The 15,649-nt window shown below is 35.5% G+C and overlaps 1 protein-coding gene and 1 pseudogene across 10 annotated transcripts in view; both read right to left on the bottom strand.

Annotated features, from left to right (window-relative positions):
• The window catches only part of MARCHF7 (membrane associated ring-CH-type finger 7), a 45,976-nt gene that overhangs the window by 30,063 nt on the left and 264 nt on the right, over nucleotides 1-15,649 (bottom strand). For 7 of the 10 annotated variants that reach the window (XR_005651317.1, XR_005651318.1, XM_039855744.1 and 4 more), the window contains exon 2: nucleotides 10,983-11,028. The exons of the other annotated variants lie outside the window; for them this stretch is intronic. The gene's annotated coding sequence lies outside the window, so the exon portion shown is untranslated. The remainder of the gene's footprint in view (nucleotides 1-10,982; nucleotides 11,029-15,649) is intronic. 10 annotated transcript variants of the gene reach the window in all.
• Nucleotides 359-477, bottom strand: LOC120597448 (uncharacterized; annotated as a pseudogene).

Genomic DNA, 15,649 nt, shown 5'->3' with positions numbered 1-15,649 from the left:
AGTAGCAAATAAAAAGAAATCACAATAATCTTTTCAACTTCTCTGGGTTACTCACTTTCAAAGTGAAAAATTATTCCCTTACTGTTCTGGAAGTGGATGGAAATTAAAGAATGTATAAACAGATGCACTTCAATTATGTGATGTACAGCCTGGATAAGGTATACATTTGCTTTATTAAAACATTCAAATTTAAACACTTAAGTTAAAAATACTGTTTTTAGCATGAAACCCTGTTAATTTATGAACTAAGTCTTAGATCAACCACATTTTTTTTTTTAGGCAAGGCAACCCTTGGTTGTCCTCACAGATTGCAAGGACCTTGTCAGCTTACAATCCCTTATTTTTTAAAAATTTTTTACGCCTACAGCACCTGGTCTTCCTAGGTGGTCTCCCATCCAAGTACTAACTAAGCCTGACCCTGCTTAGCTGCTGAGATCAGAGGGAATCGGGCTTGTTCAGGGTGGCATGGTGGTAGACGATCAACCACGTATCTCTACCTCAAAAGTTACTACAAAAGAATTTACTTTTTCAATACTTGTCTTAAAAACATGGTATCAGTAATGACAGAAAAGATGGAGAGAAAAAAAAAATATGGTCTATATTGCAGTAGGAGACATACAACAAACAAAAAGATAATACACATGCTCAATATCAGTTAAAATTATTCAACCAAGAATATCTAGCTAATGAGAAACCAGAGTAAAAGTTACATTATGGAATATGATAATATTAAATATTACTAAATTAATCCAAATGCTTTAACCATGAAAAGAGTAGGAAGGAGGACCATAAAAGGCAAGAAATTTCAATGTATGTTTAGAAAAAAATCCAAAACAGAAGACTAATTCAGCAGAAAGAATGAAACTACACCTTAGTTACTTAGAAGGAGGCGGAACTAGAAGCATAGCATTTCACCTTAGCACCCTGGAAAGAATCAAGACCTTGAGGAACAAAGTAACATAAAAAGGGCTGAAAAGTAAGTTGCTGAATTAGAATTTATGGCTGGAATGGTAAAATCCCAAGCTTTCCCCCTAGATCCATTCTTCCAAAAATAGGATATTTAGTCTCTGAAGAATAAAGATCTCACAAGCAATTTTTTTTTTGCCCCTAAAAATATAATTATCTCTGTGGGAATTAAGTACAAGGAATATAAAAGAAAATCTATATACCCAGTGTTGAGACCCAAAGACTCTTTCCTGGTTTTGTTTCTACAATGCTGTCAGAAAACCAAAGGATTTTACTCCTGTATTACCAAACAAAAAACCAGAGGATAGGATTTCTGGATATGAAATTGGAATGTTCCCAACTGCATAGCTAGCTTGCCACTTGATCATCCTACCCCAGAGCAAAGTCCACGAGTCACCAAGACTTTCTAATTAGTTTTAATGCTTCCCAACCTTTTTGGCAACAGAGACTGGTGCACTTATGAGAATCTAATGCTCGATGATCTGAGGTGGAGCTGAGGCATTGATGCTAACTAGCACTGTAGAGTGGCTGCAAATACAGATGAAGTTTCCGCTTGCTCGCCTGCCACTCACCTCCTGTGCATGGACCAGTACCAGTCTGCAGCTCAGGGGTTGGAGATCCCTGCTCTAATAGACAAACATCAAGCATCACTAGGTATCCAAGGAAAGCCCCCAATATAAAATACCAAAGTAAATAACCAAAAAGGAACTTAGAGAAATCTGGGGAAAGAAACTAATTTCTATCTTCAAAGTGATGATATTCATTCATAAACTATTAAAAGGATGCTTAAGCAACCAGAGTATAATAAAGAGCTTGCGGAAATTCAAAATGTGACACACTTTAAAAAAAATGTGATACATTGAAATAAATTCAACATAAGGATTAGGAGTAAATTGAGTAAACCTCCCAAAGTGGAAAATGTACCTTGAAAATAGGAGACTTGTCCAGGGGAGTTATCATTTGACTATATATGGTTATAGAGAGAAAAAAAATGAAGAAAAAATTACCAAAGAAATAAAAGAACCTTTCTAGAATTAAAGGATACAAACTTGCACAATGAAAGGAGTCAGAAGAACACAGCAGCAAATCAAAGAAAAAAGACCAACACTAAGAACAATTTATCACCTTGAAATTTCAGAACACCTGATATAAAGGAAAGATCCTCTAAGGTTACAAGAGTAAAAAAGCAGGTCACGTACAACAAAAAAAGTAATCGAATGGTTTAATTACAACTTTAAAAACTTTTAAGACAATGAAGCAGTAACTGTAGTACTGAGAAAAATGTTTAGCTTAAATTCCAATCTGACAACTAAAAGTGAGATGGAGAATAGGACATATTTTCAGATGTGCAAGATCTTTAAAAACAATCAATCAAAAAACAAAACCACCAGGAGAAGCTAAATAAAGAGCATGTCACATCCTAGGGAAATGGGAGGTAAGGAACTAAGAACCAGACACAAAACCCAGGAAGCAGTTTCAAAGGTATGCAGAAAGCATAGGGAGTTAACTTATCAAGACTGGAGCAGGATCACAGATAATGGAAGCAAAGCTCTAAGAAAAAAACAGCATCAAATGTTAACTATACTGGCATGTGGCAAAGATGATGATATATTTGGCAAAGAAAATGCTGAGCACACAAAACAAATGGCAATTTAATAAATTTTCTAATGGGAAAATAGAGCTATTGTTCAAGAAAAGATATTGCTGTTTGGGTGAACTCTTTAATATTCATATAGCTTTAATAGAAACAGTCTACTGACACTGCTACAAACATGCTTTGGGATGGAGCTGGGTAGGGGAAGTAAGGACGACGGTGAATAAAGAAAACATAATATTGAAAAATGAAATAACAGCATAAACACATTATTTAAAAATATAAAGGTAAATCCTAGAAAAGCTAAAAAGTTGAGGGTTGCTGCCTTTAGAAAGTGGGACTCGGAACGAGAATAAAGGGTGGGGCAAAGGATTGCTGTTTTCTTTTTAAGTAGGATGACCATATTTCCTGGTTTGCCTAGAACAGTCCTAGTTTATGGCCAGAAAAGTCCTAATTTGTGCTCATTACCCCAGAATAATTATTAATAGTGCTTGGGTTGTCTCTTAAAAGTGGCCTGGTTTGAATGATTAAGCATACGATCACTTAAGTTTTTTATAAGCTACATACATATGTCCATACAAAAGTTTTTATTTAAGAGATGTATTATTAATTGGACTTTTAAATAAAATATACATTAGAAAGTATATTAATGATTAAAACACTGACATGCAAAAGCCCATAAATGATTTAACAAGAAGCAGATTTGTTATTTTATCAAGACTATGAAAATACTAAACAAGTGACTATTTGTGATCTGAGAATTTTAAACAGGAAGACAAAATGCTTTTTAGGACAATCAGGCCTATAGTCAGTTTTTCAAAAACAATAATGCTTCTTCTTAATCATACCTCTAGTAGTTTATAAGTTTACTTATACCCAATTCTTACTTGCAGACTTACTTGTAGAATGAAACTAACCTAGTAAGAAATCTGCTCAAAACAAACCTCCTGAGAGAAGGCAAAGAGGTAGAGTCCTCTGAGAGATATAATTTATACTGTATGAAACTATTTTTGGGAACTCCTCTACATAAATTGATTGAATTCTGACAATGTAGGTGTTACCAAAGAACTTATATAATTTGGTTGCATAAGTTGTAGGTCAAAAGCACAAAAAGATTGCAAAATAATTAAAACGTGCAGTCCTTGAAAAATGTCTACCAGACCACTTACAAGGTACTATGAGGCATCTTTTTAAGTTTACTCACTCATTTAACAAATAGTTTTTTAGATACTCAGTATGTGCCAGGCACATTAATTATTACTAAACAAGAAGATGAGGTAAGGGGACAACATTGACTATACTGGGATAGTTATTACGAAGAAGCTGTAGTCTAGTATAGAACAAAGTACACAAATAACCACATAATTTCGTTCTAAATGCTATTTTAAAAAAGGTTTAAGCAAAAATAATACACCAGAAGGAAAAAGGTACTTGAAGCTTACTACTTTTAATCAAGACTTAGAATACAACAAAAAGTTCATTTGTACAATGGTATCTTAGTTTTTTTCTGTCACTCTATATTAATTGTTTCCTAAATTTCTTTAGATTTGATTCCACAGTTGGACAGTCAAGCTGTGTTTGGTGGTAAGATAAAAACTTCCCACACCAGGGCTGGCTTCATTGTGTGACCTATGTAGACGCTCAGGGCCCTAAGCTTGATTAAAAGCTCTGCCACTGACATCCTGAAAAAAATTTTTTTTAAATTAGGATAAACTTTATTTTTACACTGTTGTACAATTCATTCACAAACTTGAAAAAATACAACTACATGATTTAACTGTTGTCCTAAAAAAGATTTTTGTGATACTACCAGCTGTTTCCTCGAAGAGTCTCTTGCTGTCAGAAATTATGTTAATTGAAATAATTTGTGCGACTTGAGAAAAATGTCCCAAGTGTGTCCTGACAGAAAGGACAATATAAACATCCTGGTGGCACTCAGCCTCCTGCCTCCTGGGGCAGAAGGGGTAGGAGAGCTCTGTGAACAATAGATCCCCACAGCTGTGACTCTGACAGGTTGGGATCTAAAGAGAAAGGCCAACTAAAGCAACATGGGAGACACCAGTTTACTAGAAGCTTTTGCTTCCCAAACAAGATTTGGGCAGCTTGGCTCCAGTCTCTTTAATGGAACAATGTATTTCTGGAAATATTTCCCGTAATAGGTTTGTAAATAAAACACAAAAACCTCATTGACCTGAACCCAATACACTGCATAAAGTTGTAAACATGAGGAAAAAAAGTGAGTTTTTTCAAGAGGCCGGCCGACCCTGTGACACTCTGACAAGACTTAAGAGCACACTGATGATGGTTTTGGAGGTGAAAGTTTTGAGCATGGAGGACACAATGGCGAGAATGCCCCTCCCACCAGCCCCTATGAAGGGATTGTTTGTTTTTCACTAGTGTTTGTCTCTTCATAAAGGGCAACCTTGTACCAAAAAAGCCTGTATCTTTTCCGGAACAATCTAGAGTTTACAGTTGCACTCTATTATTGGAACAGAAGGGTGAAGAAAAGTCAGATAGATATATTTAATAAGTTATCACTTTACTTCAACTATTTGTCAACAGTAACATTGATATATTTTGGAAATACACAATACATAGATAGTGGCTTCATACAACTAACACCGATGACACACAGCAGACATCTTGAAATTTTTAATTTCATCTTTCATCTTGTATTTTCCAGGTGAAGTCAGATAGGACAGTAGAGCTTGAGCGTAAGTTATGTGCCTATCTACCATGTCTTGCCACTCTATTTGCATACAGCACTCATCACTGCCATGAAACTTCCATAACACAATTTGTACTCTGAGACTCACTGAAGTCGTAGGCACCATGAGTCCAACTGGAATTATAGGCTCAAGTTCCTTATCAACAATCTATGACTAAGCTGAGGCACTGGGAGCTGCAAGAGGCCACCATATTTTCCATTCTCAAGAACTTGCTTCAAATGCAGAAAGAAGGTAATGAGCCACAGAGCCACAAAAATTGTGATCAATATTTGAGATTTTTACTTTATTGAAGTTTTCAACTTCAAATATAGAGTTTCTTGGAAAAAGTTGATATATAACTGCTAGTTTACCTAATCAGTCATGCCTGTTTCCACGTCTTGCCACTCTATTTGCATACAGCATTCATCATTTTCATGTTTCTGATATTATCTTCAAGTTACCAAGACCTTATGTTATACACAACTGAAAAACTATCTCATAACTTCTAATAGAATACACAAATTTAAATTGAATGTTACAATGTTTTCCAATAAGAGTTTACTTGGATATCAGGCCCACTCTGGGTAAACCAATGATGTTTTATCTCTGATAATACCATGGTAGGCTTTGTCTAAAGGGAATTCATTATTAACGTACGCATTTTCTTCTTTTGTATTTTACCCTATGAATAATGGCACCATTTCCCAATCAAACTTTCAATTATTTTCTACTACTTTCAAAAAGAAGTCTAAATTCTTTGGCCTAGCATCCAGAAATCTAACCCACTTTTTCCACTTAATTTCCAACTACCATCTAGCCACAGATCAATTTTTAAGAGTTAATTATTGAATACTTCCATATAACAGATGCTAAACTCTAGGAAAGTAAAATAAAGTCTATCTCCTGAACTCATATTTCAGGGGTAAGTGAAGTTAATGGAATTAAATAAATACATATATAAATATGATACAATATAATAGAGATATATACAAAATGCTACGGGAAAAATCTTCAGTTCCTGATAATGGCAGATTATTCAAACCAATCCCCTCCCCTCCAATGAAAAATGTTAGATAAAATGTAAAGAACATTCTCTTAAAAGCAATGAAAGGTTGACGAGGTAATAAGGAGTTGCTATATAAATAATGAAGAGAAACTAAGAATCCAAAAGTTATGAATGTCCAAAAGCCACTTCTGCCCTAAGGAATATGTAAATTCCAGAAAATCCAAATTTTCATTTTGCAAATCTCACGGAAGAAGATCAAAGCCCAGGCCATGCACATGGTTAAAAATCTAATGGTTCACTTCATCACAACTGGCTGGACTCCAAAGTCCGGACTACAGGATAAGAGTTAAACCAGAGTAAAATAGTTCTTGGGCAAATTTGCAGCTAAGATTGTTAAGTCCTGGATGGCAAATACAAGTTCAAACCTTTGATTTGTTTTAAGGTAATCCCAATCTAGTAAACCAGCAAGAACCTGACAGAAGCAAATACAAATCTTCCTGGAAGAATATACCTTCATGCTAGGCTTCAGATTATTTCTACAATCTTTCAAGTATAATGAGCAGAGGATAACTAAGCAACAATGAAATAAGGCATCATAAACAAGGTCCTTGAGACGCAATACACAAGAGAAATAATAGATTAGCAAAATGTCAAGCCAAGTACTTGAGGTAGATTATATAAAACTACTTTATTTACAACGTTTAAATAAAGAGAAAGCTTAAAAATATGTTCAGGGAAGAGGACACTGCAAAAAGAGCATTTGAAAAAATGGACTAAACAAATTTTAGAACTGAAAAATACAATAAACATAGTTAAACGTAAAGGACACCATGAGGATGAGTCACATCTAAAATGGAGGACATGTTGTAAGATAACTGGCATGGACTCTTCAAATAATCAATGTCAAAAAGAAAAGAATAAGACAATATTGTACTGTTTTAGTTTGAGACTAAAGAAACAAAATCAAATGCAATGCATGAATGTTGGTTGGATCCCGTTTCAGAAAAATTTTTGAATAGACTGAATTGTAGTAAAGTGTCGTATCTGCAACTTAGTATTAAATGGTTCTAAAATAACAATAGATATTTTAGAAAATAAGTACTATTTATAAGGTTACATATAATCTATATAAAGCAAATACAGCAAAATATTAACTACTGAATGTAGGTGAGGTATATGGACATTAATTTTACTATTCTCCCAACTTTACTTGAATATTTTCAAGGAAAATAAATCAAACAAAACTGAGAAGTGTTCCACCTCTGCTTAGTATACAGAGCCACAAGAGAACATCACACCTACTCTAACATAAAAGAGTAAGCCAGATAATCTAAGTAAATCACTTTTCTTGCATCCACTAGAACTGAGGTTGCAAGGCAACCAGATGAACTGAACTATAAAAAATGGCAAGCCTCTCCAAAAAGGAGATGGGACAAAGGTGGCCACCACAAAAGCTAATAAGAAGAAACAGCCAAATGTTACTGAATTCTTAAATTTCTAAAGACCACGTATTTGCTACCGTGACAATATGGAAATTTTGGGAGCCCTAATATAAGGTGTCTTTCCACAGGAACCCACTGAGTGCTCATAATAAAAAAGAACAAGGACAAACAAGAGATCCGCAAGTCTTACTTTTTCTATAGTATGACCACATAGGGCCTGCCTATGTTTAAGAGAAGCTCACCCTCAAGAAGCTCACCCATGCTCCAGACGCTGTATAAGTACAAGGTGGAATCAGCTGTTACTAGAAAAGGGATAGGAAATCCATTTTCTGTAAAGACTGCACTGATACAAGGCAGATGTCTTGTGGCTACTAGAGAAGGGCTATGAAACCTGCCTGCCCAAGATATTCCAGCAATACTAAGCAAAGATCAGCTAGAAGGGACAAAGGTGGTGACAGGGGTCTGCCTGCACTCTGAACTCTAGGAAGCAAGGAGAAGAGCAGAAATCTTGGGACAGCCCCACCTCTGAGATTCATGCACAAAGAGCCTGCCTAAGAAAGGAGAAGGATGCACAGAATTAAGAATACCCGATTTACTGTGAGCTTTGCTCCAAGTAAGAAGCAACAGCAGTCTATTGTAACCGGGGGAGTTACTGTTATTTGTTCCAGCAGTCTGCTGCTGCAGGAAGAATACTGGAAAAAATCCCCAGACACTCCAGGCCTCACAATAAGGACCATGCAGCAACAGCCCACTACTGGAGCACTTGGAAGGTAAATAAAGCGAATAATAAAGCTCAAGCCCAGTTCAACTACAGACTAAACCAACTCAACCCACCGCACTAACAATCTGACAGAAGTAGAGTAAGTCCACGTCCAGGCATAAATATTCAACAATTTCTACCGTTCTTTTATTTACGTTTGGCATTCCATCAAACATTATAACACACAAAAATACAAGAAAAAAAAATCAATCCATTGCCAAGAGATAAGAGTCAACAAAGCAGAAGAGACAGTCCCAACCTTAGCAAAGTGGGGACCTCATGAATTTAACAGAAAACTAGGCAAAACTGGAAACTAGGGAACTGGGAAATAGGCTAGAAGCAAATTATCCAGAAAGAAGAATGAAAAAACAGATTATGATAAATATGGGCAAGGGTTTAAGAGGCACTAAAAAGAGTAAGAAAGTCTTTTGTACATTTAATTGGAGTTATAGAAGGAAAGAACTAGGATAGAGAAAAAAAATTGGAGATATTGGCTGAAAATTTTCCAAAACTGGTGAAGGATCAAGGTCAATAAGCCCAACAAATACCAACTAGAATAATTAGCAATTATACTAATTGCTAGATTACTCATACCAGACTGCTGAAAATCATTATACCTAAAAGAAAAACAAAAACAAACCTGTAAATGTTATGGGAGTACTGAAAGGGGAGGCAAAAGTTCCGGGAGGCAAAAGTTCCAGATAAAAAAGGCTTCAGAGGAGGTAACATTTGAGTTGACCTTTGAAGAATGAAAACAGAAAAAGAGAAAGAAGGCATAAAGATATTAAAGGTGTTAACAAATCTAAGTGTAAACTGAAGGGGAGGGAGGAAAAGAAAGCACTCTGAAGGAAATAAATACATAAAGTAGACTATATTCAAACCGTAAAGACAATCCTGTGTCCTCTGCTTAGGAGTTTGTACTTTAATAAGGCAAGTTTTCAAGCTTTTCACCACAGTAATTTGTATATTATTTTTCTCCTTAAAGATCCCAAAAATTACATTCCTGTCAATTAGAGCTCTCAAAAATGAAACAACTAGTAGTCTAACAAAAACTTTACCTACTTTTGCCTAGCCTTAATGATAAAAGATTAATATATGGGTTCTTACATTTCTTACAACACCGAACCTATTATTTACTACTTCTGTGGAACTATGGTGAGCAAATTACTGATATAGGACACAGGCTTAGGAACTACTAAAGATTCTGAAAAAGCAACAGTTAAAAACAAACAAAAAGCTGAAGTAAATCAGTATTAAGAACAAGTTCTATGGAGCCAGACATCAGTAATCATCTATTAAGAATGACTTATTATTTAAGGACTACAATCTGTTTGATGTAAAGCCTGGGTTATAAGTACAGTTTTAATGGGACAAGGAAAGAGACTGGAAGGGGAAAGGGGGCCAGTGCAAGATACTGTGAGGGATTAATAAATGGGTAAAGCATGGAGAGGAAAAAAAAGAACAAGTTATTAAGAAGAGACAGTGAAGGTCCAAAGTAAATGGATAGAAAGCAGATTCAATACAACTCAATTAGAAAAGAGTGGTAGGGCGGGAGGAATTAGTCAGAATACTGAATGCGCGCGCGCACACTCACGCACACGCGCGCGCTCGCACACACTCTCTCTCTCTCTCTCTCTCTCTCTCTCTGCATGGAGTTGGGAGTAGAGGACAAGGAAACAAACCAAGATGAGTTAGTTTTCAAGAATGAGTAGGATGAAGTACCCAGAAGAGGACTAGAAGCAGGTTGGAAAGAGTTTCGAAAGCACTAGAAAGCTGTCTGAGGTGAGAATATATTTTAAATTACTTACACTGATCTATTTACTTTTTCCCATATACATGCATGATCTCTCCCTGCCTTCTGTTTGTACTGTAACTTCTATCTGGTCAGCCTTAGTGTCCCCCTCCACTGATTATAACTAAAATTTGGAGCACCATGAAAAAGTGAACCGAAAAACTTCAGGCAATATATAGGAAAACACTTGAACAAAGGATGTCTGCTTATTACCCTACTTAAGAGTAAAGCTTTCTCTGAGTACTACTCTGAGTTGTGCGAAGTAGGGCTTGGATTTACTGATTTACTAAATTTGGAAAGCTATTAATTCCTAAGATCAGAGAAATACTGTAATATTCAAAAGTTTTGTCGATTCTATTTATAAAGCGGTCTCTCAAAGAGCATATATCTTCTTCCACCACTTTATATAGATCACTGTGTCTTATTACTAGAATAACAGTCTTGTGTTCAGGATCTGTCAAGCCACAGAAGTCATAAATCAAATAACCAGACTAACAGAAAGGCTCCAGCCCTATCCATATTAACAAATAGTATGGCCCATACCTGAGACTTTTCCTTTAATTTTAAATGTATTCATTTCTAAAAGTAATTTTTCGAAAATAGGAAACAGAGGCTAGGCCAGATAAATCAAGCATTGCCTGATTTTTAGCACATTCGCCAATTCCTTTTAGTAGAAGCATATTTAAGAGTGGCAAGATTTCAAGTGTCTTTTACTTGGTGTGACTCTAGGCTTCCTCACTCTAACGCTGAATTTCTTCACCTATAAAATAGGAATAATAATATTACCAACTTTACAGGTATACTGTGAACTTTGCTGGCACACAGTATGTATTAAGCAAATACTAGCTATTATTAAGCAATACTGTCAGTATACAAACAGCTTAGTGGGCATTCTAGTGGCTTTTCATTATTTGAAATTTGTCTTTAAAACACTATAAAAAAGACTTTAAAGTCATTAACATTTATGTAAAGGATGATAATGACCACAGGGTAAAGAAACTTATATACCTTATAGAACTACATGCATAAATATTTGGGGAAAAAATAGCCATTAACATTTTACTATATATGAGTGGGTTTTGTTTTCTTCTTTATTCTTGTTTTGCAAAATTTCTTTCATGTACTTGGTATTACTTCGATAAATAAGGAAAACGGTTATTTGAAAATGAACTTATAGTACAATAAAATCTGTAAAGAACTCCCAAGAATAATTCCCTAATTGCACTACTGCTGGTTTCCACTTCTTAGCATCTATGTACCACGAAGTAAGTAGCAAATTTTAAACAATAAAGTACTATTCTAGTAAATACTAAGTGGAAGCTAGGGTTAAAATCACTTCACAAAATACAGTTTAGCAGATGATCTGAGTGCGCCTTAAAATTTTTTACTATGAAAAATTTCAAACACACACAAAAGTAGAAACAATAATGAACCTCCAAGGACCAATCAAGTGTCTTCAACAATTAACCTATAACTTCTGGTTCATTTTACCATTCTCTATTTTAAAATAAATCTGATCATCATTAAGAATGTGTGTTCTTAAAATGTTCTAAGCAACTCGTGGTAAATTATAAAATATGTTTACAAATCCCTCCCATCTGAGTATGTACACTCCTTTGCACTGTGATGTTCTTGTCTACCCAAGCAGAGGTGAAATCTTATTTCCCCACCCTGTGAATGTGGGCTAGCCTTGTGAGACTTTCTTTGACTAAAAGAATGCAGTGTAAGTGACATTATAGGATTTGACAGGCTGTAAGAAGTCTTATAACTTCCATTTTCCTTCTCTCGCATTGCTGCTTTGAGAAACCCATGATGGAAAAGACCACACAGAGCAGAGGCTAGACGTTAACCAACACCAATTGCCAGATATAGGAGAGATGCCATCTTGAACCTTCCAGCCCGAGAAATCCTCCACCAGAATGCTAGTACATAAGTGAACCCAAGCAAAACCAGCAGAACTGTCCAGCAGGACAGTTCTACAGAATTACAGAAAAATAGTAAACAGTAGTCTTAATCCACTAGATTTTGAAGTGGCCTGCTATGCAGCAATAAAGCAATACCAATGCCAATGGTCAATTGTCTTCCAGGAATACAAACATAGTTACAATTCCATTATCTCTACTTGGCATACCCTTTTGTTTTAAAAAACCTGCTTCTGGTGAAAATTTTTTTCTCAGAAATCCTAGTGTTTTATTTATTGATCCTAGTAGACATGGAAGCTAAGGGTGGTCACACGAGGCAAGCACTCGAAAACACTGAACTTTCTGTGTCTTAAAAAAGAATGCCATTTGATTTTTAGCTAACAAATATTTAAGACACAAATATATAGCCAAATGTTAAAACAACTAGAAAAAAGTTTAACATCTCCATGAGAAAATATAACTATTATATTAAGTCTACACCACAGTACTTTATAAGATAATCTGTTCTCTTCTGAAGTGTATTCAATCCATAAGTCTCAAGTTTCGATCTTCATTCAATAAGTAGATACCACTTTAGGGTTTTTTTCTGGAAAGTGAGAAATGAATTACACCGAAGCACAATGATCATAATGGAAAGGTCAGAACTAGCTTTTAAGATTCAAAATTTGCCCTCTTTTAAAGCTGTTGACAAAAGTGGGTGTAGAGCAGTAGTTGATTTTAAAACCAGGTGTTCAATTTTTCTAGTCTAACCGGTAGAGTTACATGGAAATGATTTGAGAGCAAGAAAAACCAGCTTTGATAATGAGTTCAGACCAGAGAAGAAACGTTAAAAATTAAGGTCAGTGAAAATCAAACCCCAGCCAACTTTCAAATTATAATTTTATTCCCTCACTTTTGGGTTTGTCTTATGATTAGCAACTGTATTAAAGATAGAATTTTTGTAAAATAATGATTTTTGAGAATATAATTATTTTCAGGGTAACAATTCTGCTTTAGTGAATTCAAGTATATCTTAGTAGGGATTCAAAATCTTAACTCATTTTAAATCATAATCTTCCTAATGTGATCAGCTTTTACTTAACAGTTAAAAGATTCATTAGTTTTTAAATATAATTTGCCGTTTAAAAATGAGATTTGGTGCAAGCCTGTGCATTTCCCAATGTTTATTATTGGCAGTGGTACTTAATTATCTATAGTTACAGAAGTATGTATTGGCACTTAATTATCTGTAGTTACAAAAGTATGTATCAGCAAAGAATATAAAAAAAATCATTTTTATTTGGTTTAGGAATGTTAACAGCTCTCAATTTCCAACAGTACAGAGCACTAGCTTTGTAAAACAATACAGAAGGTCTTTCACGTCCTGTTCTAACCTTCCATTCAAATGTGTCAGCTATGGGGAACAAACTGTCCATTCTTAAAACTATGATACCATGACTTTGCAATTTCCTTATCAAACTCTTAGTCATCCTCCACATCTCATTTAAAGCAATATTTGCTGTGAAATTCCAAGATTAAACACTCCTTTGTGTTCCCAGAGTACTACGTACTAACACTCATATAACAGCAGTTGTTTCTACATTAGTCTGATGACTAAATTATGAGTTGTGGAGGGAGGAGGCTGTGTCAAGCTCATTCTTGGTAATGTGAAGCCCTAATCTAGTAGCCAGGATACAACAAATAAATTTTCAAAAAGTTTTATATTATTTGGTAATTTTGCACTATTACAATTATTTTCCTAAATGATAATATTAAAATGTGGGTAACTTGAACATAAACTAGATGAAGAGTTGTGTGAAGTGGATACAGAGCTGATTTAAAATTGGCTGCATGAGTGCCAAGAATGACTTTTCACATCTAACCTTCAAGTAAGACATATATATTGTCTATATAGGGACACATTTGTGCCTTATCTAGGAACATAAGCTCTTTTGCCTATGAGGCAGAAACAGAAATCACTTGTACTTAAATGTAGGAATTATAAATCATTAATCCCATTCAAGACATCAGACCCAGCATGCCACACTGGAATAAACCCAAGACTACATACCCATCATGCTCACATCTGTGGTATATTTAGGGGAAAATAGAGTTGTAAAAAGTTCTTACTTAAAAACATCCGTAGTAGAGAACTTACATAAATATATATATATTGTGTGTGAAGCAGTCAGCACTCTGTGGGGAACACATTACAAAGCAGAGTAAACTTTAAGGTTATTCGGACCAGAATTCCTGAATAAAAAATTGGACTTTAGGAATCAATTCCAATTGTTAGTTTCCACTAAAAATTCACTCTCCAAGTTTAGGTCTACAGTATGTACACTCCTACACACTACCTCATCTAATTTAATCTCCACTTCAAGTCTAGGAACTAACTGCTATGTTTCTCTGGAAATCAGAAGATTAAGTAATTATAGAAAAATAAAGACTCAAACCCAGATCTTCTGACTCTAAAGCCTCATACACCACTGCTGTTTCACGAAATAATAGAGTTAGTTTTAAGTGAAATACTGACCCATTTCTGAAACAAAATTTATCTCATGGAAAAACCTAGTTATACTGTGTCTGCCTTAACAATATACTGCTTGATTTTTAAATTAAAAAAATATCATATTTAACCATACCTCTGAGTTCCAGACAGAAATAGATAGTAATTAAGAAAAGGGGAGATTTAAAACAATGGAAAAAGAAAAATACCTAAAAGATCCTATAAAATCGGAAAATCTTACTAAATTCAAATTCATCTGGCACATTTACTCTTAAAAGTGCCAAAAGACACTAGTGGTGACGAATTTATTATCAAGACAGAGATTTCTTCCCACATATTATATTATCTACATTTGTACATTAAAAAAGTATTAATTGTAGTATTTTTTGATGTGTTTGCACACGTTCTGAAGTCTTCACTACGCAGTTTCATCAAAATGAAGGAGTACTCTACTGGTGCCTTCCATATTTTTACTTCTTACGCCAACAAGTCCGTTTTTAATACATATCACCACCTATTTCAATTTGAAGAATTTACCACAACACAAAAAGAACTCCCCCCAAAGTATCAAGATACTCAATCAAGTACTGGAACGATCAATGGGAACATCTTCACATCTCATCTAAGGGGCTGATAAAGCCCCTTGGATTCGAGGTGGGGTTGGCAGAGCCCTTATCTACCCCGCCTTCGACATCGCGCTCACTAAATACTTCACTTAGGACCCTCCCGGCCCGCAGGGCCCTGGAGGACCCTCCTTACCCCAGTCGAAGAGGCCGCCCAAAGTAAGGCTCAAGGCCTGGCCCTCACCCGCCGCACGTCTAGAAGACGCACAATCTGCTCCCCTCAGCCCGTCACAAACTCCACCACCAGACGAAAGGCCACCGGCACAGGAGGCCTGTGCCGGCATCCCTTCGTACCCGCGCGGTCCCAGATCGAGCTCCTTCACCCCATCTTGCGAAGGAGGAAGCGGC

This window comes from Pteropus medius, unplaced genomic scaffold, assembly GCF_902729225.1.
Source record: "Pteropus medius unplaced genomic scaffold, Ma_sr-lr_union100, whole genome shotgun sequence".
Lineage (NCBI taxonomy): Eukaryota > Metazoa > Chordata > Mammalia > Chiroptera > Pteropodidae > Pteropus > Pteropus medius.
Note: the sequence above shows the minus strand (reverse complement) of the source record. Positions and strands in the feature narration are given on the sequence as shown.